This window comes from Atractosteus spatula, chromosome 7 (assembly GCF_055471065.1).
Source record: "Atractosteus spatula isolate fAtrSpa1 chromosome 7, fAtrSpa1.hap1, whole genome shotgun sequence".
NCBI lineage: Eukaryota > Metazoa > Chordata > Actinopteri > Semionotiformes > Lepisosteidae > Atractosteus > Atractosteus spatula.
Genome location: NC_142712.1, coordinates 25570761 through 25598020, shown reverse-complemented (window position 1 = coordinate 25598020; position 27260 = coordinate 25570761).

Sequence of the window (27260 nt, the reverse complement as noted above, 5' to 3'; positions counted from 1 at the left end):
TGTTTTTCAGCCCGAAATAAACGCGTTTTCTCAGCCCTTGGAATCGCAGTGTAACTGCCTGGCTCAGAAGAGCCCACAGAGTCAGCCCTTAACCCCAGTGATCAGAAATTGTCTAAACGTGTTTTTCAGCAGAAATAAACACGTTTTGGCAACTTTGGTCACCACCATGTAACTTATAGGGCAGGAACAGCACAGTTTTCAAAACGTGTTTTTCAGCCCGAAATAAACGCGTTTTCTCAGCCCTTGGAATCGCAGTGTAACTGCCTGGCTCAGAAGAGCCCACAGAGTCAGCCCTTAACCTCAGTGATCAGAAATTGTCAAAACGTGTTTTTCAGCAGAAATAAACACGTTTTGGCAACTTTGGTCAAACCCATGTAACTTATAGGGCAGGAACAGCACAGTTTTCAAAACGTGTTTTTCAGCCCGAAATAAACGCGTTTTCTCAGCCCTTGGAATCGCAGTGTAACTGCCTGGCTCAGAAGAGCCCACAGAGTCAGCCCTTAACCCCAGTGATCAGAAATTGTCAAAACGTGTTTTTCAGCAGAAATAAACACGTTTTGGCAACTTTGGTCACCACCATGTAACTTATAGGGCAGGAACAGCACAGTTTTCAAAACGTGTTTTTCAGACTGAAATAAACACGTTTTCTCAGCCCTTAGAATCGCAATGTAACTGCCTGGCTCAGAAGAGCCCACAGAGTCAGCCCTTAACCCCAGTGATCATAAATTGTCAAAACGTGTTTTTCAGCAGAAATAAACACGTTTTGGCAACTTTGGTCAAACCCATGTAACTTATAGGACAGGAACAGCACAGTTTTCAAAACGTGTTTTTCAGCCCGAAATAAACGCGTTTTCTCAGCCCTTGGAATCGCAGTGTAACTGCCTGGCTCAGAAGAGCCCACAGAGTCAGCCCTTAACCCCAGTGATCAGAAATTGTCAAAACGTGTTTTTCAGCAGAAATAAACACGTTTTGGCAACTTTGGTCACCACCATGTAACTTATAGGGCAGGAACAGCACAGTTTTCAAAACGTGTTTTTCAGCCCGAAATAAACACGTTTTCTCAGCCCTTAGAATCGCAGTGTAACTGCCTGGCTCAGAAGAGCCCACAGAGTCAGCCCTTAACCCCAGTGATCAGAAATTGTCAAAACGTGTTTTTCAGCAGAAATAAACACGTTTTGGCAACTTTGGTCAAACCCATGTAACTTATAGGGCAGGAACAGCACAGTTTTCAAAACGTGTTTTTCAGCCCGAAATAAACGCGTTTTCTCAGCCCTTGGAATCGCAGTGTAACTGCCTGGCTCAGAAGAGCACACTGAGTCACCCCTTAACCCCAGTGATCAGAAATTGTCAAAACGTGTTTTTCAGCAGAAATAAACACGTTTTGGCAACTTTGGTCACCACCATGTAACTTATAGGGCAGGAACAGCACAGTTTTCAAAACGTGTTTTTCAGCCCGAAATAAACACGTTTTCTCAGCCCTTAGAATCGCAGTGTAACTGCCTGGCTCAGAAGAGCCCACAGAGTCAGCCCTTAACCCCAGTGATCAGAAATTGTCAAAACGTGTTTTTCAGCAGAAATAAACACGTTTTGGCAACTTTGGTCAAACCCATGTAACTTATAGGGCAGGAACAGCACAGTTTTCAAAACGTGTTTTTCAGCCCGAAATAAACGCGTTTTCTCAGCCCTTGGAATCGCAGTGTAACTGCCTGCCTCAGAAGAGCCCACAGAGTCAGCCCTTAACCCCAGTGATCAGAAATTGTCAAAACGTGTTTTTCAGCAGAAATAAACATGTTTTGGCAACTTTGGTCAAACCCATGTAACTTATAGGGCAGGAACAGCACAGTTTTCAAAACGTGTTTTTCAGCCCGAAATAAACGCGTTTTCTCAGCCCTTGGAATCGCAGTGTAACTGCCTGCCTCAGAAGAGCCCACAGAGTCAGCCCTTAACCCCAGTGATCAGAAAATGTCAAAACATGTTTTTCAGCAGAAATAAACACGTTTTGGCAACTTTGGTCACCACCATGTAACTTATAGGGCAGGAACAGCACAGTTTTCAAAACGTGTTTTTCAGCCCGAAATAAACGCGTTTTCTCAGCCCTTGGAATCGCAGTGTAACTGCCTGGCTCAGAAGAGCCCACAGAGTCAGCCCTTAACCCCAGTGATCAGAAATTGTCAAAACGTGTTTTTCAGCAGAAATAAACACGTTTTGGCAACTTTGGTCACCACCATGTAACTTATAGGGCAAGAACAGCACAGTTTTCAAAACGTGTTTTTCAGCCCGAAATAAACGCGTTTTCTCAGCCCTTAGAATCGCAGTGTAACTGCCTGGCTCAGAAGAGCCCACAGAGTCAGCCCTTAACCCCAGTGATCAGAAATTGTCTAAACGTGTTTTTCAGCAGAAATAAACACGTTTTGGCAACTTTGGTCACCACCATGTAACTTATAGGGCAGGAACAGCACAGTTTTCAAAACGTGTTTTTCAGCCCGAAATAAACGCGTTTTCTCAGCCCTTGGAATCGCAGTGTAACTGCCTGGCTCAGAAGAGCCCACAGATTCAGACCTTAACCCCAGTGATCAGAAAATGTCAAAACGTGTTTTTCAGCAGAAATAAACACGTTTTGGCAACTTTGGTCACCACCATGTAACTTATAGGGCAGGAACAGCACAGTTTTCAAAACGTGTTTTTCAGCCCGAAATAAACGCGTTTTCTCAGCCCTTGGAATCGCAGTGTAACTGCCTGGCTCAGAAGAGCCCACAGAGTCAGCCCTTAACCCCAGTGATCAGAAATTGTCAAAACGTGTTTTTCAGCAGAAATAAACACGTTTTGGCAACTTTGGTCACCACCATGTAACTTATAGGGCAGGAACAGCACAGTTTTCAAAACGTGTTTTTCAGCCCGAAATAAACACGTTTTCTCAGCCCTTAGAATCGCAGTGTAACTGCCTGGCTCAGAAGAGCCCACAGAGTCAGCCCTTAACCCCAGTGATCAGAAATTGTCAAAACGTGTTTTTCAGCAGAAATAAACACGTTTTGGCAACTTTGGTCAAACCCATGTAACTTATAGGGCAGGAACAGCACAGTTTTCAAAACGTGTTTTTCAGCCCGAAATAAACGCGTTTTCTCAGCCCTTGGAATCGCAGTGTAACTGCCTGGCTCAGAAGAGCACACTGAGTCACCCCTTAACCCCAGTGATCAGAAATTGTCAAAACGTGTTTTTCAGCAGAAATAAACACGTTTTGGCAACTTTGGTCACCACCATGTAACTTATAGGGCAGGAACAGCACAGTTTTCAAAACGTGTTTTTCAGCCCGAAATAAACACGTTTTCTCAGCCCTTAGAATCGCAGTGTAACTGCCTGGCTCAGAAGAGCCCACAGAGTCAGCCCTTAACCCCAGTGATCAGAAATTGTCAAAACGTGTTTTTCAGCAGAAATAAACACGTTTTGGCAACTTTGGTCAAACCCATGTAACTTATAGGGCAGGAACAGCACAGTTTTCAAAACGTGTTTTTCAGCCCGAAATAAACGCGTTTTCTCAGCCCTTGGAATCGCAGTGTAACTGCCTGCCTCAGAAGAGCCCACAGAGTCAGCCCTTAACCCCAGTGATCAGAAATTGTCAAAACGTGTTTTTCAGCAGAAATAAACATGTTTTGGCAACTTTGGTCAAACCCATGTAACTTATAGGGCAGGAACAGCACAGTTTTCAAAACGTGTTTTTCAGCCCGAAATAAACGCGTTTTCTCAGCCCTTGGAATCGCAGTGTAACTGCCTGCCTCAGAAGAGCCCACAGAGTCAGCCCTTAACCCCAGTGATCAGAAATTGTCAAAACGTGTTTTTCAGCAGAAATAAACACGTTTTGGCAACTTTGGTCACCACCATGTAACTTATAGGGCAGGAACAGCACAGTTTTCAAAAAGTGTTTTTCAGCACGAAATAAACACGTTTTCTCAGCACTTAGAATCGCAGTGTAACTGCCTGGCTCAGAAGAGCCCACAGAGTCAGCCCTTAACCCCAGTGATCAGAAATTGTCAAAACGTGTTTTTCAGCAGAAATAAACACGTTTTGGCAACTTTGGTCAAATCCATGTAACTTATAGGGCAGGAACAGCACAGTTTTCAAAACGTGTTTTTCAGCCCGAAATAAACGCGTTTTCTCAGCCCTTGGAATCGCAGTGTAACTGCCTGGCTCAGAAGAGCCCACAGAGTCAGCCCTTAACCCCAGTGATCAGAAATTGTCTAAACGTGTTTTTCAGCAGAAATAAACACGTTTTGGCAACTTTGGTCACCACCATGTAACTTATAGGGCAGGAACAGCACAGTTTTCAAAACGTGTTTTTCAGCCCGAAATAAACGCGTTTTCTCAGCCCTTGGAATCGCAGTGTAACTGCCTGGCTCAGAAGAGCCCACAGAGTCAGCCCTTAACCTCAGTGATCAGAAATTGTCAAAACGTGTTTTTCAGCAGAAATAAACACGTTTTGGCAACTTTGGTCAAACCCATGTAACTTATAGGGCAGGAACAGCACAGTTTTCAAAACGTGTTTTTCAGCCCGAAATAAACGCGTTTTCTCAGCCCTTGGAATCGCAGTGTAACTGCCTGGCTCAGAAGAGCCCACAGAGTCAGCCCTTAACCCCAGTGATCAGAAATTGTCAAAACGTGTTTTTCAGCAGAAATAAACACGTTTTGGCAACTTTGGTCACCACCATGTAACTTATAGGGCAGGAACAGCACAGTTTTCAAAACGTGTTTTTCAGACTGAAATAAACACGTTTTCTCAGCCCTTAGAATCGCAATGTAACTGCCTGGCTCAGAAGAGCCCACAGAGTCAGCCCTTAACCCCAGTGATCATAAATTGTCAAAACGTGTTTTTCAGCAGAAATAAACACGTTTTGGCAACTTTGGTCAAACCCATGTAACTTATAGGACAGGAACAGCACAGTTTTCAAAACGTGTTTTTCAGCCCGAAATAAACGCGTTTTCTCAGCCCTTGGAATCGCAGTGTAACTGCCTGGCTCAGAAGAGCCCACAGAGTCAGCCCTTAACCCCAGTGATCAGAAATTGTCAAAACGTGTTTTTCAGCAGAAATAAACACGTTTTGGCAACTTTGGTCACCACCATGTAACTTATAGGGCAGGAACAGCACAGTTTTCAAAACGTGTTTTTCAGCCCGAAATAAACACGTTTTCTCAGCCCTTAGAATCGCAGTGTAACTGCCTGGCTCAGAAGAGCCCACAGAGTCAGCCCTTAACCCCAGTGATCAGAAATTGTCAAAACGTGTTTTTCAGCAGAAATAAACACGTTTTGGCAACTTTGGTCAAACCCATGTAACTTATAGGGCAGGAACAGCACAGTTTTCAAAACGTGTTTTTCAGCCCGAAATAAACGCGTTTTCTCAGCCCTTGGAATCGCAGTGTAACTGCCTGCCTCAGAAGAGCCCACAGAGTCAGCCCTTAACCCCAGTGATCAGAAATTGTCAAAACGTGTTTTTCAGCAGAAATAAACACGTTTTGGCAACTTTGGTCACCACCATGTAACTTATAGGGCAGGAACAGCACAGTTTTCAAAACGTGTTTTTCAGCCCGAAATAAACACGTTTTCTCAGCCCTTAGAATCGCAGTGTAACTGCCTGGCTCAGAAGAGCCCACAGAGTCAGCCCTTAACCCCAGTGATCAGAAATTGTCTAAACGTGTTTTTCAGCAGAAATAAACACGTTTTGGCAACTTTGGTCACCACCATGTAACTTATAGGGCAGGAACAGCACAGTTTTCAAAACGTGTTTTTCAGCCCGAAATAAACGCGTTTTCTCAGCCCTTGGAATCGCAGTGTAACTGCCTGGCTCAGAAGAGCCCACAGAGTCAGCCCTTAACCCCAGTGATCAGAAATTGTCAAAACGTGTTTTTCAGCAGAAATAAACACGTTTTGGCAACTTTGGTCACCACCATGTAACTTATAGGGCAGGAACAGCACAGTTTTCAAAACGTGTTTTTCAGCCCGAAATAAACGCGTTTTCTCAGCCCTTGGAATCGCAGTGTAACTGCCTGGCTCAGAAGAGCCCACAGAGTCAGCCCTTAACCCCAGTGATCAGAAATTGTCAAAACGTGTTTTTCAGCAGAAATAAACACGTTTTGGCAACTTTGGTCAAACCCATGTAACTTATAGGGCAGGAACAGCACAGTTTTCAAAACGTGTTTTTCAGCCCGAAATAAACGCGTTTTCTCAGCCCTTGGAATCGCAGTGTAACTGCCTGGCTCAGAAGAGCCCACAGAGTCAGCCCTTAACCCCAGTGATCAGAAAATGTCAAAACGTGTTTTTCAGCAGAAATAAACACGTTTTGGCAACTTTGGTCACCACCATGTAACTTATAGGGCAGGAACAGCACAGTTTTCAAAACGTGTTTTTCAGCCCGAAATAAACGCGTTTTCTCAGCCCTTGGAATCGCAGTGTAACTGCCTGGCTCAGAAGAGCCCACAGAGTCAGCCCTTAACCCCAGTGATCAGAAATTGTCAAAACGTGTTTTTCAGCAGAAATAAACACGTTTTGGCAACTTTGGTCACCACCATGTAACTTATAGGGCAAGAACAGCACAGTTTTCAAAACGTGTTTTTCAGCCCGAAATAAACGCGTTTTCTCAGCCCTTGGAATCGCAGTGTAACTGCCTGGCTCAGAAGAGCACACTGAGTCACCCCTTAACCCCAGTGATCAGAAATTGTCAAAACGTGTTTTTCAGCAGAAATAAACACGTTTTGGCAACTTTGGTCACCACCATGTAACTTATAGGGCAGGAACAGCACAGTTTTCAAAACGTGTTTTTCAGCCCGAAATAAACACGTTTTCTCAGCCCTTAGAATCGCAGTGTAACTGCCTGGCTCAGAAGAGCCCACAGAGTCAGCCCTTAACCCCAGTGATCAGAAATTGTCAAAACGTGTTTTTCAGCAGAAATAAACACGTTTTGGCAACTTTGGTCAAACCCATGTAACTTATAGGGCAGGAACAGGACAGTTTTCAAAACGTGTTTTTCAGCCCGAAATAAACGCGTTTTCTCAGCCCTTGGAATCGCAGTGTAACTGCCTGCCTCAGAAGAGCCCACAGAGTCAGCCCTTAACCCCAGTGATCAGAAATTGTCAAAACGTGTTTTTCAGCAGAAATAAACACGTTTTGGCAACTTTGGTCAAATCCATGTAACTTATAGGGCAGGAACAGCACAGTTTTCAAAACGTGTTTTTCAGCCCGAAATAAACGCGTTTTCTCAGCCCTTGGAATCGCAGTGTAACTGCCTGGCTCAGAAGAGCCCACAGAGTCAGCCCTTAACCCCAGTGATCAGAAATTGTCTAAACGTGTTTTTCAGCAGAAATAAACACGTTTTGGCAACTTTGGTCACCACCATGTAACTTATAGGGCAGGAACAGCACAGTTTTCAAAACGTGTTTTTCAGCCCGAAATAAACGCGTTTTCTCAGCCCTTGGAATCGCAGTGTAACTGCCTGGCTCAGAAGAGCCCACAGAGTCAGCCCTTAACCCCAGTGATCAGAAATTGTCTAAACGTGTTTTTCAGCAGAAATAAACACGTTTTGGCAACTTTGGTCACCACCATGTAACTTATAGGGCAGGAACAGCACAGTTTTCAAAACGTGTTTTTCAGCCCGAAATAAACGCGTTTTCTCAGCCCTTGGAATCGCAGTGTAACTGCCTGGCTCAGAAGAGCCCACAGAGTCAGCCCTTAACCCCAGTGATCAGAAATTGTCAAAACGTGTTTTTCAGCAGAAATAAACACGTTTTGGCAACTTTGGTCACCACCATGTAACTTATAGGGCAGGAACAGCACAGTTTTCAAAACGTGTTTTTCAGCCCGAAATAAACGCGTTTTCTCAGCCCTTGGAATCGCAGTGTAACTGCCTGGCTCAGAAGAGCCCACAGAGTCAGCCCTTAACCCCAGTGATCAGAAATTGTCAAAACGTGTTTTTCAGCAGAAATAAACACGTTTTGGCAACTTTGGTCAAACCCATGTAACTTATAGGGCAGGAACAGCACAGTTTTCAAAACGTGTTTTTCAGCCCGAAATAAACGCGTTTTCTCAGCCCTTGGAATCGCAGTGTAACTGCCTGGCTCAGAAGAGCCCACAGAGTCAGCCCTTAACCCCAGTGATCAGAAAATGTCAAAACATGTTTTTCAGCAGAAATAAACACGTTTTGGCAACTTTGGTCACCACCATGTAACTTATAGGGCAGGAACAGCACAGTTTTCAAAACGTGTTTTTCAGCCCGAAATAAACGCGTTTTCTCAGCTTTTGGAATCGCAGTGTAACTGCCTGGCTCAGAAGAGCCCACAGAGTCAGCCCTTAACCCCAGTGATCAGAAATTGTCAAAACGTGTTTTTCAGCAGAAATAAACACGTTTTGGCAACTTTGGTCACCACCATGTAACTTATAGGGCAAGAACAGCACAGTTTTCAAAACGTGTTTTTCAGCCCGAAATAAACGCGTTTTCTCAGCCCTTAGAATCGCAGTGTAACTGCCTGGCTCAGAAGAGCCCACAGAGTCAGCCCTTAACCCCAGTGATCAGAAATTGTCTAAACGTGTTTTTCAGCAGAAATAAACACGTTTTGGCAACTTTGGTCACCACCATGTAACTTATAGGGCAGGAACAGCACAGTTTTCAAAACGTGTTTTTCAGCCCGAAATAAACGCGTTTTCTCAGCCCTTGGAATCGCAGTGTAACTGCCTGGCTCAGAAGAGCCCACAGATTCAGACCTTAACCCCAGTGATCAGAAAATGTCAAAACGTGTTTTTCAGCAGAAATAAACACGTTTTGGCAACTTTGGTCACCACCATGTAACTTATAGGGCAGGAACAGCACAGTTTTCAAAACGTGTTTTTCAGCCCGAAATAAACGCGTTTTCTCAGCCCTTGGAATCGCAGTGTAACTGCCTGGCTCAGAAGAGCCCACAGAGTCAGCCCTTAACCCCAGTGATCAGAAATTGTCAAAACGTGTTTTTCAGCAGAAATAAACACGTTTTGGCAACTTTGGTCACCACCATGTAACTTATAGGGCAGGAACAGCACAGTTTTCAAAACGTGTTTTTCAGCCCGAAATAAACACGTTTTCTCAGCCCTTAGAATCGCAGTGTAACTGCCTGGCTCAGAAGAGCCCACAGAGTCAGCCCTTAACCCCAGTGATCAGAAATTGTCAAAACGTGTTTTTCAGCAGAAATAAACACGTTTTGGCAACTTTGGTCAAACCCATGTAACTTATAGGGCAGGAACAGCACAGTTTTCAAAACGTGTTTTTCAGCCCGAAATAAACGCGTTTTCTCAGCCCTTGGAATCGCAGTGTAACTGCCTGGCTCAGAAGAGCACACTGAGTCACCCCTTAACCCCAGTGATCAGAAATTGTCAAAACGTGTTTTTCAGCAGAAATAAACACGTTTTGGCAACTTTGGTCACCACCATGTAACTTATAGGGCAGGAACAGCACAGTTTTCAAAACGTGTTTTTCAGCCCGAAATAAACGCGTTTTCTCAGCCCTTGGAATCGCAGTGTAACTGCCTGCCTCAGAAGAGCCCACAGAGTCAGCCCTTAACCCCAGTGATCAGAAATTGTCAAAACGTGTTTTTCAGCAGAAATAAACATGTTTTGGCAACTTTGGTCAAACCCATGTAACTTATAGGGCAGGAACAGCACAGTTTTCAAAACGTGTTTTTCAGCCCGAAATAAACGCGTTTTCTCAGCCCTTGGAATCGCAGTGTAACTGCCTGCCTCAGAAGAGCCCACAGAGTCAGCCCTTAACCCCAGTGATCAGAAATTGTCAAAACGTGTTTTTCAGCAGAAATAAACACGTTTTGGCAACTTTGGTCACCACCATGTAACTTATAGGGCAGGAACAGCACAGTTTTCAAAAAGTGTTTTTCAGCACGAAATAAACACGTTTTCTCAGCACTTAGAATCGCAGTGTAACTGCCTGGCTCAGAAGAGCCCACAGAGTCAGCCCTTAACCCCAGTGATCAGAAATTGTCAAAACGTGTTTTTCAGCAGAAATAAACACGTTTTGGCAACTTTGGTCAAATCCATGTAACTTATAGGGCAGGAACAGCACAGTTTTCAAAACGTGTTTTTCAGCCCGAAATAAACGCGTTTTCTCAGCCCTTGGAATCGCAGTGTAACTGCCTGGCTCAGAAGAGCCCACAGAGTCAGCCCTTAACCCCAGTGATCAGAAATTGTCTAAACGTGTTTTTCAGCAGAAATAAACACGTTTTGGCAACTTTGGTCACCACCATGTAACTTATAGGGCAGGAACAGCACAGTTTTCAAAACGTGTTTTTCAGCCCGAAATAAACGCGTTTTCTCAGCCCTTGGAATCGCAGTGTAACTGCCTGGCTCAGAAGAGCCCACAGAGTCAGCCCTTAACCCCAGTGATCAGAAATTGTCAAAACGTGTTTTTCAGCAGAAATAAACACGTTTTGGCAACTTTGGTCAAACCCATGTAACTTATAGGGCAGGAACAGCACAGTTTTCAAAACGTGTTTTTCAGCCCGAAATAAACGCGTTTTCTCAGCCCTTGGAATCGCAGTGTAACTGCCTGGCTCAGAAGAGCCCACAGAGTCAGCCCTTAACCCCAGTGATCAGAAATTGTCAAAACGTGTTTTTCAGCAGAAATAAACACGTTTTGGCAACTTTGGTCACCACCATGTAACTTATAGGGCAGGAACAGCACAGTTTTCAAAACGTGTTTTTCAGACCGAAATAAACACGTTTTCTCAGCCCTTAGAATCGCAATGTAACTGCCTGGCTCAGAAGAGCCCACAGAGTCAGCCCTTAACCCCAGTGATCATAAATTGTCAAAACGTGTTTTTCAGCAGAAATAAACACGTTTTGGCAACTTTGGTCAAACCCATGTAACTTATAGGACAGGAACAGCACAGTTTTCAAAACGTGTTTTTCAGCCCGAAATAAACGCGTTTTCTCAGCCCTTGGAATCGCAGTGTAACTGCCTGGCTCAGAAGAGCCCACAGAGTCAGCCCTTAACCCCAGTGATCAGAAATTGTCAAAACGTGTTTTTCAGCAGAAATAAACACGTTTTGGCAACTTTGGTCACCACCATGTAACTTATAGGGCAGGAACAGCACAGTTTTCAAAACGTGTTTTTCAGCCCGAAATAAACACGTTTTCTCAGCCCTTAGAATCGCAGTGTAACTGCCTGGCTCAGAAGAGCCCACAGAGTCAGCCCTTAACCCCAGTGATCAGAAATTGTCAAAACGTGTTTTTCAGCAGAAATAAACACGTTTTGGCAACTTTGGTCAAACCCATGTAACTTATAGGGCAGGAACAGCACAGTTTTCAAAACGTGTTTTTCAGCCCGAAATAAACGCGTTTTCTCAGCCCTTGGAATCGCAGTGTAACTGCCTGCCTCAGAAGAGCCCACAGAGTCAGCCCTTAACCCCAGTGATCAGAAATTGTCAAAACGTGTTTTTCAGCAGAAATAAACACGTTTTGGCAACTTTGGTCACCACCATGTAACTTATAGGGCAGGAACAGCACAGTTTTCAAAACGTGTTTTTCAGCACGAAATAAACACGTTTTCTCAGCACTTAGAATCGCAGTGTAACTGCCTGGCTCAGAAGAGCCCACAGAGTCAGCCCTTAACCCCAGTGATCAGAAATTGTCAAAACGTGTTTTTCAGCAGAAATAAACACGTTTTGGCAACTTTGGTCAAATCCATGTAACTTATAGGGCAGGAACAGCACAGTTTTCAAAACGTGTTTTTCAGACCGAAATAAACACGTTTTCTCAGCCCTTAGAATCGCAATGTAACTGCCTGGCTCAGAAAGCCCACAGAGTCAGCCCTTAACCCCAGTGATCAGAAATTGTCAAAACGTGTTTTTCAGCAGAAATAAACACGTTTTGGCAACTTTGGTCAAACCCATGTAACTTATAGGGCAGGAACAGCACAGTTTTCAAAACGTGTTTTTCAGCCCGAAATAAACGCGTTTTCTCAGCCCTTGGAATCGCAGTGTAACTGCCTGGCTCAGAAGAGCACACTGAGTCACCCCTTAACCCCAGTGATCAGAAATTGTCAAAACGTGTTTTTCAGCAGAAATAAACACGTTTTGGCAACTTTGGTCACCACCATGTAACTTATAGGGCAGGAACAGCACAGTTTTCAAAACGTGTTTTTCAGCACGAAATAAACACGTTTTCTCAGCCCTTAGAATCGCAGTGTAACTGCCTGGCTCAGAAGAGCCCACAGAGTCAGCCCTTAACCCCAGTGATCAGAAATTGTCAAAACGTGTTTTTCAGCAGAAATAAACACGTTTTGGCAACTTTGGTCAAACCCATGTAACTTATAGGGCAGGAACAGCACAGTTTTCAAAACGTGTTTTTCAGCCCGAAATAAACGCGTTTTCTCAGCCCTTGGAATCGCAGTGTAACTGCCTGCCTCAGAAGAGCCCACAGAGTCAGCCCTTAACCCCAGTGATCAGAAATTGTCAAAACGTGTTTTTCAGCAGAAATAAACACGTTTTGGCAACTTTGGTCACCACCATGTAACTTATAGGGCAGGAACAGCACAGTTTTCAAAAAGTGTTTTTCAGCACGAAATAAACACGTTTTCTCAGCACTTAGAATCGCAGTGTAACTGCCTGGCTCAGAAGAGCCCACAGAGTCAGCCCTTAACCCCAGTGATCAGAAATTGTCAAAACGTGTTTTTCAGCAGAAATAAACACGTTTTGGCAACTTTGGTCAAATCCATGTAACTTATAGAGCAGGAACAGCACAGTTTTCAAAACGTGTTTTTCAGCCCGAAATAAACGCGTTTTCTCAGCCCTTGGAATCGCAGTGTAACTGCCTGGCTCAGAAGAGCCCACAGAGTCAGCCCTTAACCCCAGTGATCAGAAATTGTCTAAACGTGTTTTTCAGCAGAAATAAACACGTTTTGGCAACTTTGGTCACCACCATGTAACTTATAGGGCAGGAACAGCACAGTTTTCAAAACGTGTTTTTCAGCCCGAAATAAACGCGTTTTCTCAGCCCTTGGAATCGCAGTGTAACTGCCTGGCTCAGAAGAGCCCACAGAGTCAGCCCTTAACCCCAGTGATCAGAAATTGTCAAAACGTGTTTTTCAGCAGAAATAAACACGTTTTGGCAACTTTGGTCACCACCATGTAACTTATAGGGCAAGAACAGCACAGTTTTCAAAACGTGTTTTTCAGCCCGAAATAAACGCGTTTTCTCAGCCCTTAGAATCGCAGTGTAACTGCCTGGCTCAGAAGAGCCCACAGAGTCAGCCCTTAACCCCAGTGATCAGAAATTGTCTAAACGTGTTTTTCAGCAGAAATAAACACGTTTTGGCAACTTTGGTCACCACCATGTAACTTATAGGGCAGGAACAGCACAGTTTTCAAAACGTGTTTTTCAGCCCGAAATAAACGCGTTTTCTCAGCCCTTGGAATCGCAGTGTAACTGCCTGGCTCAGAAGAGCCCACAGAGTCAGCCCTTAACCCCAGTGATCAGAAATTGTCAAAACGTGTTTTTCAGCAGAAATAAACACGTTTTGGCAACTTTGGTCACCACCATGTAACTTATAGGGCAGGAACAGCACAGTTTTCAAAACGTGTTTTTCAGCCCGAAATAAACGCGTTTTCTCAGCCCTTGGAATCGCAGTGTAACTGCCTGGCTCAGAAGAGCCCACAGAGTCAGCCCTTAACCCCAGTGATCAGAAATAGTCAAAACGTGTTTTTCAGCAGAAATAAACACGTTTTGGCAACTTTGGTCAAACCCATGTAACTTATAGGGCAGGAACAGCACAGTTTTCAAAACGTGTTTTTCAGCCCGAAATAAACGCGTTTTCTCAGCCCTTGGAATCGCAGTGTAACTGCCTGGCTCAGAAGAGCCCACAGAGTCAGCCCTTAACCCCAGTGATCAGAAAATGTCAAAACGTGTTTTTCAGCAGAAATAAACACGTTTTGGCAACTTTGGTCACCACCATGTAACTTATAGGGCAGGAACAGCACAGTTTTCAAAACGTGTTTTTCAGCCCGAAATAAACGCGTTTTCTCAGCCCTTGGAATCGCAGTGTAACTGCCTGGCTCAGAAGAGCCCACAGAGTCAGCCCTTAACCCCAGTGATCAGAAATTGTCAAAACGTGTTTTTCAGCAGAAATAAACACGTTTTGGCAACTTTGGTCACCACCATGTAACTTATAGGGCAGGAACAGCACAGTTTTCAAAACGTGTTTTTCAGCCCGAAATAAACACGTTTTCTCAGCCCTTAGAATCGCAGTGTAACTGCCTGGCTCAGAAGAGCCCACAGAGTCAGCCCTTAACCCCAGTGATCAGAAATTGTCAAAACGTGTTTTTCAGCAGAAATAAACACGTTTTGGCAACTTTGGTCACCACCATGTAACTTATAGGGCAGGAACAGCACAGTTTTCAAAACGTGTTTTTCAGCCCGAAATAAACGCGTTTTCTCAGCCCTTGGAATCGCAGTGTAACTGCCTGCCTCAGAAGAGCCCACAGAGTCAGCCCTTAACCCCAGTGATCAGAAATTGTCAAAACGTGTTTTTCAGCAGAAATAAACACGTTTTGGCAACTTTGGTCACCACCATGTAACTTATAGGGCAGGAACAGCACAGTTTTCAAAACGTGTTTTTCAGCACGAAATAAACACGTTTTCTCAGCACTTAGAATCGCAGTGTAACTGCCTGGCTCAGAAGAGCCCACAGAGTCAGCCCTTAACCCCAGTGATCAGAAATTGTCAAAACGTGTTTTTCAGCAGAAATAAACACGTTTTGGCAACTTTGGTCACCACCATGTAACTTATAGGGCAGGAACAGCACAGTTTTCAAAACGTGTTTTTCAGCCCGAAATAAACGCGTTTTCTCAGCCCTTGGAATCGCAGTGTAACTGCCTGGCTCAGAAGAGCCCACAGAGTCAGCCCTTAACCCCAGTGATCAGAAATTGTCAAAACGTGTTTTTCAGCAGAAATAAACACGTTTTGGCAACTTTGGTCACCACCATGTAACTTATAGGGCAGGAACAGCACAGTTTTCAAAACGTGTTTTTCAGCCCGAAATAAACGCGTTTTCTCAGCCCTTGGAATCGCAGTGTAACTGCCTGGCTCAGAAGAGCCCACAGAGTCAGCCCTTAACCCCAGTGATCAGAAATTGTCAAAACGTGTTTTTCAGCAGAAATAAACACGTTTTGGCAACTTTGGTCACCACCATGTAACTTATAGGGCAAGAACAGCACAGTTTTCAAAACGTGTTTTTCAGCCCGAAATAAACGCGTTTTCTCAGCCCTTGGAATCGCAGTGTAACTGCCTGGCTCAGAAGAGCCCACAGAGTCAGCCCTTAACCCCAGTGATCAGAAATTGTCAAAACGTGTTTTTCAGCAGAAATAAACACGTTTTGGCAACTTTGGTCAAACCCATGTAACTTATAGGGCAGGAACAGCACAGTTTTCAAAACGTGTTTTTCAGCCCGAAATAAACGCGTTTTCTCAGCCCTTGGAATCGCAGTGTAACTGCCTGGCTCAGAAGAGCCCACAGAGTCAGCCCTTAACCCCAGTGATCAGAAATTGTCAAAACGTGTTTTTCAGCAGAAATAAACACGTTTTGGCAACTTTGGTCACCACCATGTAACTTATAGGGCAGGAACAGCACAGTTTTCAAAACGTGTTTTTCAGCCCGAAATAAACGCGTTTTCTCAGCCCTTGGAATCGCAGTGTAACTGCCTGGCTCAGAAGAGCCCACAGAGTCAGCCCTTAACCCCAGTGATCAGAAATTGTCAAAACGTGTTTTTCAGCAGAAATAAACACGTTTTGGCAACTTTGGTCAAACCCATGTAACTTATAGGGCAGGAACAGCACAGTTTTCAAAACGTGTTTTTCAGCCCGAAATAAACGCGTTTTCTCAGCCCTTGGAATCGCAGTGTAACTGCCTGGCTCAGAAGAGCCCACAGAGTCAGCCCTTAACCCCAGTGATCAGAAATTGTCAAAACGTGTTTTTCAGCAGAAATAAACACGTTTTGGCAACTTTGGTCACCACCATGTAACTTATAGGGCAGGAACAGCACAGTTTTCAAAACGTGTTTTTCAGCCCGAAATAAACGCGTTTTCTCAGCCCTTGGAATCGCAGTGTAACTGCCTGGCTCAGAAGAGCCCACAGAGTCAGCCCTTAACCCCAGTGATCAGAAATTGTCTAAACGTGTTTTTCAGCAGAAATAAACACGTTTTGGCAACTTTGGTCACCACCATGTAACTTATAGGGCAGGAACAGCACAGTTTTCAAAACGTGTTTTTCAGCCCGAAATAAACGCGTTTTCTCAGCCCTTGGAATCGCAGTGTAACTGCCTGGCTCAGAAGAGCCCACAGAGTCAGCCCTTAACCCCAGTGATCAGAAATTGTCAAAACGTGTTTTTCAGCAGAAATAAACACGTTTTGGCAACTTTGGTCACCACCATGTAACTTATAGGGCAAGAACAGCACAGTTTTCAAAACGTGTTTTTCAGCCCGAAATAAACGCGTTTTCTCAGCCCTTAGAATCGCAGTGTAACTGCCTGGCTCAGAAGAGCCCACAGAGTCAGCCCTTAACCCCAGTGATCAGAAATTGTCTAAACGTGTTTTTCAGCAGAAATAAACACGTTTTGGCAACTTTGGTCACCACCATGTAACTTATAGGGCAGGAACAGCACAGTTTTCAAAACGTGTTTTTCAGCCCGAAATAAACGCGTTTTCTCAGCCCTTGGAATCGCAGTGTAACTGCCTGGCTCAGAAGAGCCCACAGAGTCAGCCCTTAACCCCAGTGATCAGAAATTGTCAAAACGTGTTTTTCAGCAGAAATAAACACGTTTTGGCAACTTTGGTCACCACCATGTAACTTATAGGGCAGGAACAGCACAGTTTTCAAAACGTGTTTTTCAGCCCGAAATAAACGCGTTTTCTCAGCCCTTGGAATCGCAGTGTAACTGCCTGGCTCAGAAGAGCCCACAGAGTCAGCCCTTAACCCCAGTGATCAGAAATTGTCAAAACGTGTTTTTCAGCAGAAATAAACACGTTTTGGCAACTTTGGTCAAACCCATGTAACTTATAGGGCAGGAACAGCACAGTTTTCAAAACGTGTTTTTCAGCCCGAAATAAACGCGTTTTCTCAGCCCTTGGAATCGCAGTGTAACTGCCTGGCTCAGAAGAGCCCACAGAGTCAGCCCTTAACCCCAGTGATCAGAAAATGTCAAAACGTGTTTTTCAGCAGAAATAAACACGTTTTGGCAACTTTGGTCACCACCATGTAACTTATAGGGCAGGAACAGCACAGTTTTCAAAACGTGTTTTTCAGCCCGAAATAAACGCGTTTTCTCAGCCCTTGGAATCGCAGTGTAACTGCCTGGCTCAGAAGAGCCCACAGAGTTAGCCCTTAACCCCAGTGATCAGAAATTGTCAAAACGTGTTTTTCAGCAGAAATAAACACGTTTTGGCAACTTTGGTCACCACCATGTAACTTATAGGGCAAGAACAGCACAGTTTTCAAAACGTGTTTTTCAGCCCGAAATAAACGCGTTTTCTCAGCCCTTGGAATCGCAGTGTAACTGCCTGGCTCAGAAGAGCACACTGAGTCACCCCTTAACCCCAGTGATCAGAAATTGTCAAAACGTGTTTTTCAGCAGAAATAAACACGTTTTGGCAACTTTGGTCACCACCATGTAACTTATAGGGCAGGAACAGCACAGTTTTCAAAACGTGTTTTTCAGCCCGAAATAAACACGTTTTCTCAGCCCTTAGAATCGCAGTGTAACTGCCTGGCTCAGAAGAGCCCACAGAGTCAGCCCTTAACCCCAGTGATCAGAAATTGTCAAAACGTGTTTTTCAGCAGAAATAAACACGTTTTGGCAACTTTGGTCAAACCCATGTAACTTATAGGGCAGGAACAGGACAGTTTTCAAAACGTGTTTTTCAGCCCGAAATAAACGCGTTTTCTCAGCCCTTGGAATCGCAGTGTAACTGCCTGCCTCAGAAGAGCCCACAGAGTCAGCCCTTAACCCCAGTGATCAGAAATTGTCAAAACGTGTTTTTCAGCAGAAATAAACACGTTTTGGCAACTTTGGTCAAATCCATGTAACTTATAGGGCAGGAACAGCACAGTTTTCAAAACGTGTTTTTCAGCCCGAAATAAACGCGTTTTCTCAGCCCTTGGAATCGCAGTGTAACTGCCTGGCTCAGAAGAGCCCACAGAGTCAGCCCTTAACCCCAGTGATCAGAAATTGTCAAAACGTGTTTTTCAGCAGAAATAAACACGTTTTGGCAACTTTGGTCACCACCATGTAACTTATAGGGCAGGAACAGCACAGTTTTAAAAAAGTGTTTTTCAGCACGAAATAAACACGTTTTCTCAGCACTTAGAATCGCAGTGTAACTGCCTGGCTCAGAAGAGCCCACAGAGTCAGCCCTTAACCCCAGTGATCAGAAATTGTCAAAACGTGTTTTTCAGCAGAAATAAACACGTTTTGGCAACTTTGGTCAAATCCATGTAACTTATAGGGCAGGAACAGCACAGTTTTCAAAACGTGTTTTTCAGCCCGAAATAAACGCGTTTTCTCAGCCCTTGGAATCGCAGTGTAACTGCCTGGCTCAGAAGAGCCCACAGAGTCAGCCCTTAACCCCAGTGATCAGAAATTGTCAAAACGTGTTTTTCAGCAGAAATAAACACGTTTTGGCAACTTTGGTCACCACCATGTAACTTATAGGGCAGGAACAGCACAGTTTTCAAAACGTGTTTTTCAGCACGAAATAAACACGTTTTCTCAGCACTTAGAATCGCAGTGTAACTGCCTGGCTCAGAAGAGCCCACAGAGTCAGCCCTTAACCCCAGTGATCAGAAATTGTCAAAACGTGTTTTTCAGCAGAAATAAACACGTTTTGGCAACTTTGGTCAAACCCATGTAACTTATAGGACAGGAACAGCACAGTTTTCAAAACGTGTTTTTCAGCCCGAAATAAACGCGTTTTCTCAGCCCTTGGAATCGCAGTGTAACTGCCTGGCTCAGAAGAGCCCACAGATTCAGACCTTAACCCCAGTGATCAGAAAATGTCAAAACGTGTTTTTCAGCAGAAATAAACACGTTTTGGCAACTTTGGTCACCACCATGTAACTTATAGGGCAGGAACAGCACAGTTTTCAAAACGTGTTTTTCAGCCCGAAATAAACGCGTTTTCTCAGCCCTTGGAATCGCAGTGTAACTGCCTGGCTCAGAAGAGCCCACAGAGTCAGCCCTTAACCCCAGTGATCAGAAATTGTCAAAACGTGTTTTTCAGCAGAAATAAACACGTTTTGGCAACTTTGGTCACCACCATGTAACTTATAGGGCAGGAACAGCACAGTTTTCAAAACGTGTTTTTCAGCCCGAAATAAACACGTTTTCTCAGCCCTTAGAATCGCAGTGTAACTGCCTGGCTCAGAAGAGCCCACAGAGTCAGCCCTTAACCCCAGTGATCAGAAATTGTCAAAACGTGTTTTTCAGCAGAAATAAACACGTTTTGGCAACTTTGGTCAAACCCATGTAACTTATAGGGCAGGAACAGCACAGTTTTCAAAACGTGTTTTTCAGCCCGAAATAAACGCGTTTTCTCAGCCCTTGGAATCGCAGTGTAACTGCCTGCCTCAGAAGAGCCCACAGAGTCAGCCCTTAACCCCAGTGATCAGAAATTGTCAAAACGTGTTTTTCAGCAGAAATAAACACGTTTTGGCAACTTTGGTCACCACCATGTAACTTATAGGGCAGGAACAGCACAGTTTTCAAAACGTGTTTTTCAGCACGAAATAAACACGTTTTCTCAGCACTTAGAATCGCAGTGTAACTGCCTGGCTCAGAAGAGCCCACAGAGTCAGCCCTTAACCCCAGTGATCAGAAATTGTCAAAACGTGTTTTTCAGCAGAAATAAACACGTTTTGGCAACTTTGGTCAAATCCATGTAACTTATAGGGCAGGAACAGCACAGTTTTCAAAACGTGTTTTTCAGCCCGAAATAAACACGTTTTCTCAGCCCTTAGAATCGCAGTGTAACTGCCTGGCTCAGAAGAGCCCACAGAGTCAGCCCTTAACCCCAGTGATCAGAAATTGTCAAAACGTGTTTTTCAGCAGAAATAAACACGTTTTGGCAACTTTGGTCAAACCCATGTAACTTATAGGGCAGGAACAGCACAGTTTTCAAAACGTGTTTTTCAGCCCGAAATAAACGCGTTTTCTCAGCCCTTGGAATCGCAGTGTAACTGCCTGCCTCAGAAGAGCCCACAGAGTCAGCCCTTAACCCCAGTGATCAGAAATTGTCAAAACGTGTTTTTCAGCAGAAATAAACACGTTTTGGCAACTTTGGTCACCACCATGTAACTTATAGGGCAGGAACAGCACAGTTTTCAAAAAGTGTTTTTCAGCACGAAATAAACACGTTTTCTCAGCACTTAGAATCGCAGTGTAACTGCCTGGCTCAGAAGAGCCCACAGAGTCAGCCCTTAACCCCAGTGATCAGAAATTGTCAAAACGTGTTTTTCAGCAGAAATAAACACGTTTTGGCAACTTTGGTCAAATCCATGTAACTTATAGGGCAGGAACAGCACAGTTTTCAAAACGTGTTTTTCAGCCCGAAATAAACGCGTTTTCTCAGCCCTTGGAATCGCAGTGTAACTGCCTGGCTCAGAAGAGCCCACAGAGTCAGCCCTTAACCCCAGTGATCAGAAATTGTCTAAACGTGTTTTTCAGCAGAAATAAACACGTTTTGGCAACTTTGGTCACCACCATGTAACTTATAGGGCAGGAACAGCACAGTTTTCAAAACGTGTTTTTCAGCCCGAAATAAACGCGTTTTCTCAGCCCTTGGAATCGCAGTGTAACTGCCTGGCTCAGAAGAGCCCACAGAGTCAGCCCTTAACCCCAGTGATCAGAAATTGTCAAAACGTGTTTTTCAGCAGAAATAAACACGTTTTGGCAACTTTGGTCAAACCCATGTAACTTATAGGGCAGGAACAGCACAGTTTTCAAAACGTGTTTTTCAGCCCGAAATAAACGCGTTTTCTCAGCCCTTGGAATCGCAGTGTAACTGCCTGGCTCAGAAGAGCCCACAGAGTCAGCCCTTAACCCCAGTGATCAGAAATTGTCAAAACGTGTTTTTCAGCAGAAATAAACACGTTTTGGCAACTTTGGTCACCACCATGTAACTTATAGGGCAGGAACAGCACAGTTTTCAAAACGTGTTTTTCAGCACGAAATAAACACGTTTTCTCAGCACTTAGAATCGCAGTGTAACTGCCTGGCTCAGAAGAGCCCACAGAGTCAGCCCTTAACCCCAGTGATCAGAAATTGTCAAAACGTGTTTTTCAGCAGAAATAAACACGTTTTGGCAACTTTGGTCACCACCATGTAACTTATAGGGCAGGAACAGCACAGTTTTCAAAACGTGTTTTTCAGACCGAAATAAACACGTTTTCTCAGCCCTTAGAATCGCAATGTAACTGCCTGGCTCAGAAGAGCCCACAGAGTCAGCCCTTAACCCCAGTGATCATAAATTGTCAAAACGTGTTTTTCAGCAGAAATAAACACGTTTTGGCAACTTTGGTCAAACCCATGTAACTTATAGGACAGGAACAGCACAGTTTTCAAAACGTGTTTTTCAGCCCGAAATAAACGCGTTTTCTCAGCCCTTGGAATCGCAGTGTAACTGCCTGGCTCAGAAGAGCCCACAGATTCAGACCTTAACCCCAGTGATCAGAAAATGTCAAAACGTGTTTTTCAGCAGAAATAAACACGTTTTGGCAACTTTGGTCACCACCATGTAACTTATAGGGCAGGAACAGCACAGTTTTCAAAACGTGTTTTTCAGCCCGAAATAAACGCGTTTTCTCAGCCCTTGGAATCGCAGTGTAACTGCCTGGCTCAGAAGAGCCCACAGAGTCAGCCCTTAACCCCAGTGATCAGAAATTGTCAAAACGTGTTTTTCAGCAGAAATAAACACGTTTTGGCAACTTTGGTCACCACCATGTAACTTATAGGGCAGGAACAGCACAGTTTTCAAAACGTGTTTTTCAGCCCGAAATAAACACGTTTTCTCAGCCCTTAGAATCGCAGTGTAACTGCCTGGCTCAGAAGAGCCCACAGAGTCAGCCCTTAACCCCAGTGATCAGAAATTGTCAAAACGTGTTTTTCAGCAGAAATAAACACGTTTTGGCAACTTTGGTCAAACCCATGTAACTTATAGGGCAGGAACAGCACAGTTTTCAAAACGTGTTTTTCAGCCCGAAATAAACGCGTTTTCTCAGCCCTTGGAATCGCAGTGTAACTGCCTGCCTCAGAAGAGCCCACAGAGTCAGCCCTTAACCCCAGTGATCAGAAATTGTCAAAACGTGTTTTTCAGCAGAAATAAACACGTTTTGGCAACTTTGGTCACCACCATGTAACTTATAGGGCAGGAACAGCACAGTTTTCAAAACGTGTTTTTCAGCACGAAATAAACACGTTTTCTCAGCACTTAGAATCGCAGTGTAACTGCCTGGCTCAGAAGAGCCCACAGAGTCAGCCCTTAACCCCAGTGATCAGAAATTGTCAAAACGTGTTTTTCAGCAGAAATAAACACGTTTTGGCAACTTTGGTCAAATCCATGTAACTTATAGGGCAGGAACAGCACAGTTTTCAAAACGTGTTTTTCAGACCGAAATAAACACGTTTTCTCAGCCCTTAGAATCGCAATGTAACTGCCTGGCTCAGAAAGCCCACAGAGTCAGCCCTTAACCCCAGTGATCAGAAATTGTCAAAACGTGTTTTTCAGCAGAAATAAACACGTTTTGGCAACTTTGGTCAAACCCATGTAACTTATAGGGCAGGAACAGCACAGTTTTCAAAACGTGTTTTTCAGCCCGAAATAAACGCGTTTTCTCAGCCCTTGGAATCGCAGTGTAACTGCCTGGCTCAGAAGAGCACACTGAGTCACCCCTTAACCCCAGTGATCAGAAATTGTCAAAACGTGTTTTTCAGCAGAAATAAACACGTTTTGGCAACTTTGGTCACCACCATGTAACTTATAGGGCAGGAACAGCACAGTTTTCAAAACGTGTTTTTCAGCCCGAAATAAACACGTTTTCTCAGCCCTTAGAATCGCAGTGTAACTGCCTGGCTCAGAAGAGCCCACAGAGTCAGCCCTTAACCCCAGTGATCAGAAATTGTCAAAACGTGTTTTTCAGCAGAAATAAACACGTTTTGGCAACTTTGGTCAAACCCATGTAACTTATAGGGCAGGAACAGCACAGTTTTCAAAACGTGTTTTTCAGCCCGAAATAAACGCGTTTTCTCAGCCCTTGGAATCGCAGTGTAACTGCCTGCCTCAGAAGAGCCCACAGAGTCAGCCCTTAACCCCAGTGATCAGAAATTGTCAAAACGTGTTTTTCAGCAGAAATAAACACGTTTTGGCAACTTTGGTCACCACCATGTAACTTATAGGGCAGGAACAGCACAGTTTTCAAAAAGTGTTTTTCAGCACGAAATAAACACGTTTTCTCAGCACTTAGAATCGCAGTGTAACTGCCTGGCTCAGAAGAGCCCACAGAGTCAGCCCTTAACCCCAGTGATCAGAAATTGTCAAAACGTGTTTTTCAGCAGAAATAAACACGTTTTGGCAACTTTGGTCAAATCCATGTAACTTATAGGGCAGGAACAGCACAGTTTTCAAAACGTGTTTTTCAGCCCGAAATAAACGCGTTTTCTCAGCCCTTGGAATCGCAGTGTAACTGCCTGGCTCAGAAGAGCCCACAGAGTCAGCCCTTAACCCCAGTGATCAGAAATTGTCTAAACGTGTTTTTCAGCAGAAATAAACACGTTTTGGCAACTTTGGTCACCACCATGTAACTTATAGGGCAGGAACAGCACAGTTTTCAAAACGTGTTTTTCAGCCCGAAATAAACGCGTTTTCTCAGCCCTTGGAATCGCAGTGTAACTGCCTGGCTCAGAAGAGCCCACAGAGTCAGCCCTTAACCCCAGTGATCAGAAATTGTCAAAACGTGTTTTTCAGCAGAAATAAACACGTTTTGGCAACTTTGGTCACCACCATGTAACTTATAGGGCAAGAACAGCACAGTTTTCAAAACGTGTTTTTCAGCCCGAAATAAACGCGTTTTCTCAGCCCTTAGAATCGCAGTGTAACTGCCTGGCTCAGAAGAGCCCACAGAGTCAGCCCTTAACCCCAGTGATCAGAAATTGTCTAAACGTGTTTTTCAGCAGAAATAAACACGTTTTGGCAACTTTGGTCACCACCATGTAACTTATAGGGCAGGAACAGCACAGTTTTCAAAACGTGTTTTTCAGCCCGAAATAAACGCGTTTTCTCAGCCCTTGGAATCGCAGTGTAACTGCCTGGCTCAGAAGAGCCCACAGAGTCAGCCCTTAACCCCAGTGATCAGAAATTGTCAAAACGTGTTTTTCAGCAGAAATAAACACGTTTTGGCAACTTTGGTCACCACCATGTAACTTATAGGGCAGGAACAGCACAGTTTTCAAAACGTGTTTTTCAGCCCGAAATAAACGCGTTTTCTCAGCCCTTGGAATCGCAGTGTAACTGCCTGGCTCAGAAGAGCCCACAGAGTCAGCCCTTAACCCCAGTGATCAGAAATAGTCAAAACGTGTTTTTCAGCAGAAATAAACACGTTTTGGCAACTTTGGTCAAACCCATGTAACTTATAGGGCAGGAACAGCACAGTTTTCAAAACGTGTTTTTCAGCCCGAAATAAACGCGTTTTCTCAGCCCTTGGAATCGCAGTGTAACTGCCTGGCTCAGAAGAGCCCACAGAGTCAGCCCTTAACCCCAGTGATCAGAAAATGTCAAAACGTGTTTTTCAGCAGAAATAAACACGTTTTGGCAACTTTGGTCACCACCATGTAACTTATAGGGCAGGAACAGCACAGTTTTCAAAACGTGTTTTTCAGCCCGAAATAAACGCGTTTTCTCAGCCCTTGGAATCGCAGTGTAACTGCCTGGCTCAGAAGAGCCCACAGAGTCAGCCCTTAACCCCAGTGATCAGAAATTGTCAAAACGTGTTTTTCAGCAGAAATAAACACGTTTTGGCAACTTTGGTCACCACCATGTAACTTATAGGGCAGGAACAGCACAGTTTTCAAAACGTGTTTTTCAGCCCGAAATAAACACGTTTTCTCAGCCCTTAGAATCGCAGTGTAACTGCCTGGCTCAGAAGAGCCCACAGAGTCAGCCCTTAACCCCAGTGATCAGAAATTGTCAAAACGTGTTTTTCAGCAGAAATAAACATGTTTTGGCAACTTTGGTCAAACCCATGTAACTTATAGGGCAGGAACAGCACAGTTTTCAAAACGTGTTTTTCAGCCCGAAATAAACGCGTTTTCTCAGCCCTTGGAATCGCAGTGTAACTGCCTGCCTCAGAAGAGCCCACAGAGTCAGCCCTTAACCCCAGTGATCAGAAATTGTCAAAACGTGTTTTTCAGCAGAAATAAACACGTTTTGGCAACTTTGGTCACCACCATGTAACTTATAGGGCAGGAACAGCACAGTTTTCAAAACGTGTTTTTCAGCACGAAATAAACACGTTTTCTCAGCACTTAGAATCGCAGTGTAACTGCCTGGCTCAGAAGAGCCCACAGAGTCAGCCCTTAACCCCAGTGATCAGAAATTGTCAAAACGTGTTTTTCAGCAGAAATAAACACGTTTTGGCAACTTTGGTCACCACCATGTAACTTATAGGGCAGGAACAGCACAGTTTTCAAAACGTGTTTTTCAGCCCGAAATAAACGCGTTTTCTCAGCCCTTGGAATCGCAGTGTAACTGCCTGGCTCAGAAGAGCCCACAGAGTCAGCCCTTAACCCCAGTGATCAGAAATTGTCAAAACGTGTTTTTCAGCAGAAATAAACACGTTTTGGCAACTTTGGTCACCACCATGTAACTTATAGGGCAGGAACAGCACAGTTTTCAAAACGTGTTTTTCAGCCCGAAATAAACGCGTTTTCTCAGCCCTTGGAATCGCAGTGTAACTGCCTGGCTCAGAAGAGCCCACAGAGTCAGCCCTTAACCCCAGTGATCAGAAATTGTCAAAACGTGTTTTTCAGCAGAAATAAACACGTTTTGGCAACTTTGGTCACCACCATGTAACTTATAGGGCAGGAACAGCACAGTTTTCAAAACGTGTTTTTCAGACCGAAATAAACACGTTTTCTCAGCCCTTAGAATCGCAATGTAACTGCCTGGCTCAGAAGAGCCCACAGAGTCAGCCCTTAACCCCAGTGATCATAAATTGTCAAAACGTGTTTTTCAGCAGAAATAAACACGTTTTGGCAACTTTGGTCAAACCCATGTAACTTATAGGGCAGGAACAGCACAGTTTTCAAAACGTGTTTTTCAGCCCGAAATAAACGCGTTTTCTCAGCCCTTGGAATCGCAGTGTAACTGCCTGGCTCAGAAGAGCCCACAGAGTCAGCCCTTAACCCCAGTGATCAGAAATTGTCAAAACGTGTTTTTCAGCAGAAATAAACACGTTTTGGCAACTTTGGTCACCACCATGTAACTTATAGGGCAGGAACAGCACAGTTTTCAAAACGTGTTTTTCAGCCCGAAATAAACGCGTTTTCTCAGCCCTTGGAATCGCAGAGTAACTGCCTGGCTCAGAAGAGCCCACAGAGTCAGCCCTTAACCCCAGTGATCAGAAATTGTCAAAACGTGTTTTTCAGCAGAAATAAACACGTTTTGGCAACTTTGGTCAAACCCATGTAACTTATAGGGCAGGAACAGCACAGTTTTCAAAACGTGTTTTTCAGCCCGAAATAAACGCGTTTTCTCAGCCCTTGGAATCGCAGTGTAACTGCCTGGCTCAGAAGAGCCCACAGAGTCAGCCCTTAACCCCAGTGATCAGAAATTGTCAAAACGTGTTTTTCAGCAGAAATAAACACGTTTTGGCAACTTTGGTCACCACCATGTAACTTATAGGGCAAGAACAGCACAGTTTTCAAAACGTGTTTTTCAGCCCGAAATAAACGCGTTTTCTCAGCCCTTAGAATCGCAGTGTAACTGCCTGGCTCAGAAGAGCCCACAGAGTCAGCCCTTAACCCCAGTGATCAGAAATTGTCTAAACGTGTTTTTCAGCAGAAATAAACACGTTTTGGCAACTTTGGTCACCACCATGTAACTTATAGGGCAGGAACAGCACAGTTTTCAAAACGTGTTTTTCAGCCCGAAATAAACGCGTTTTCTCAGCCCTTGGAATCGCAGTGTAACTGCCTGGCTCAGAAG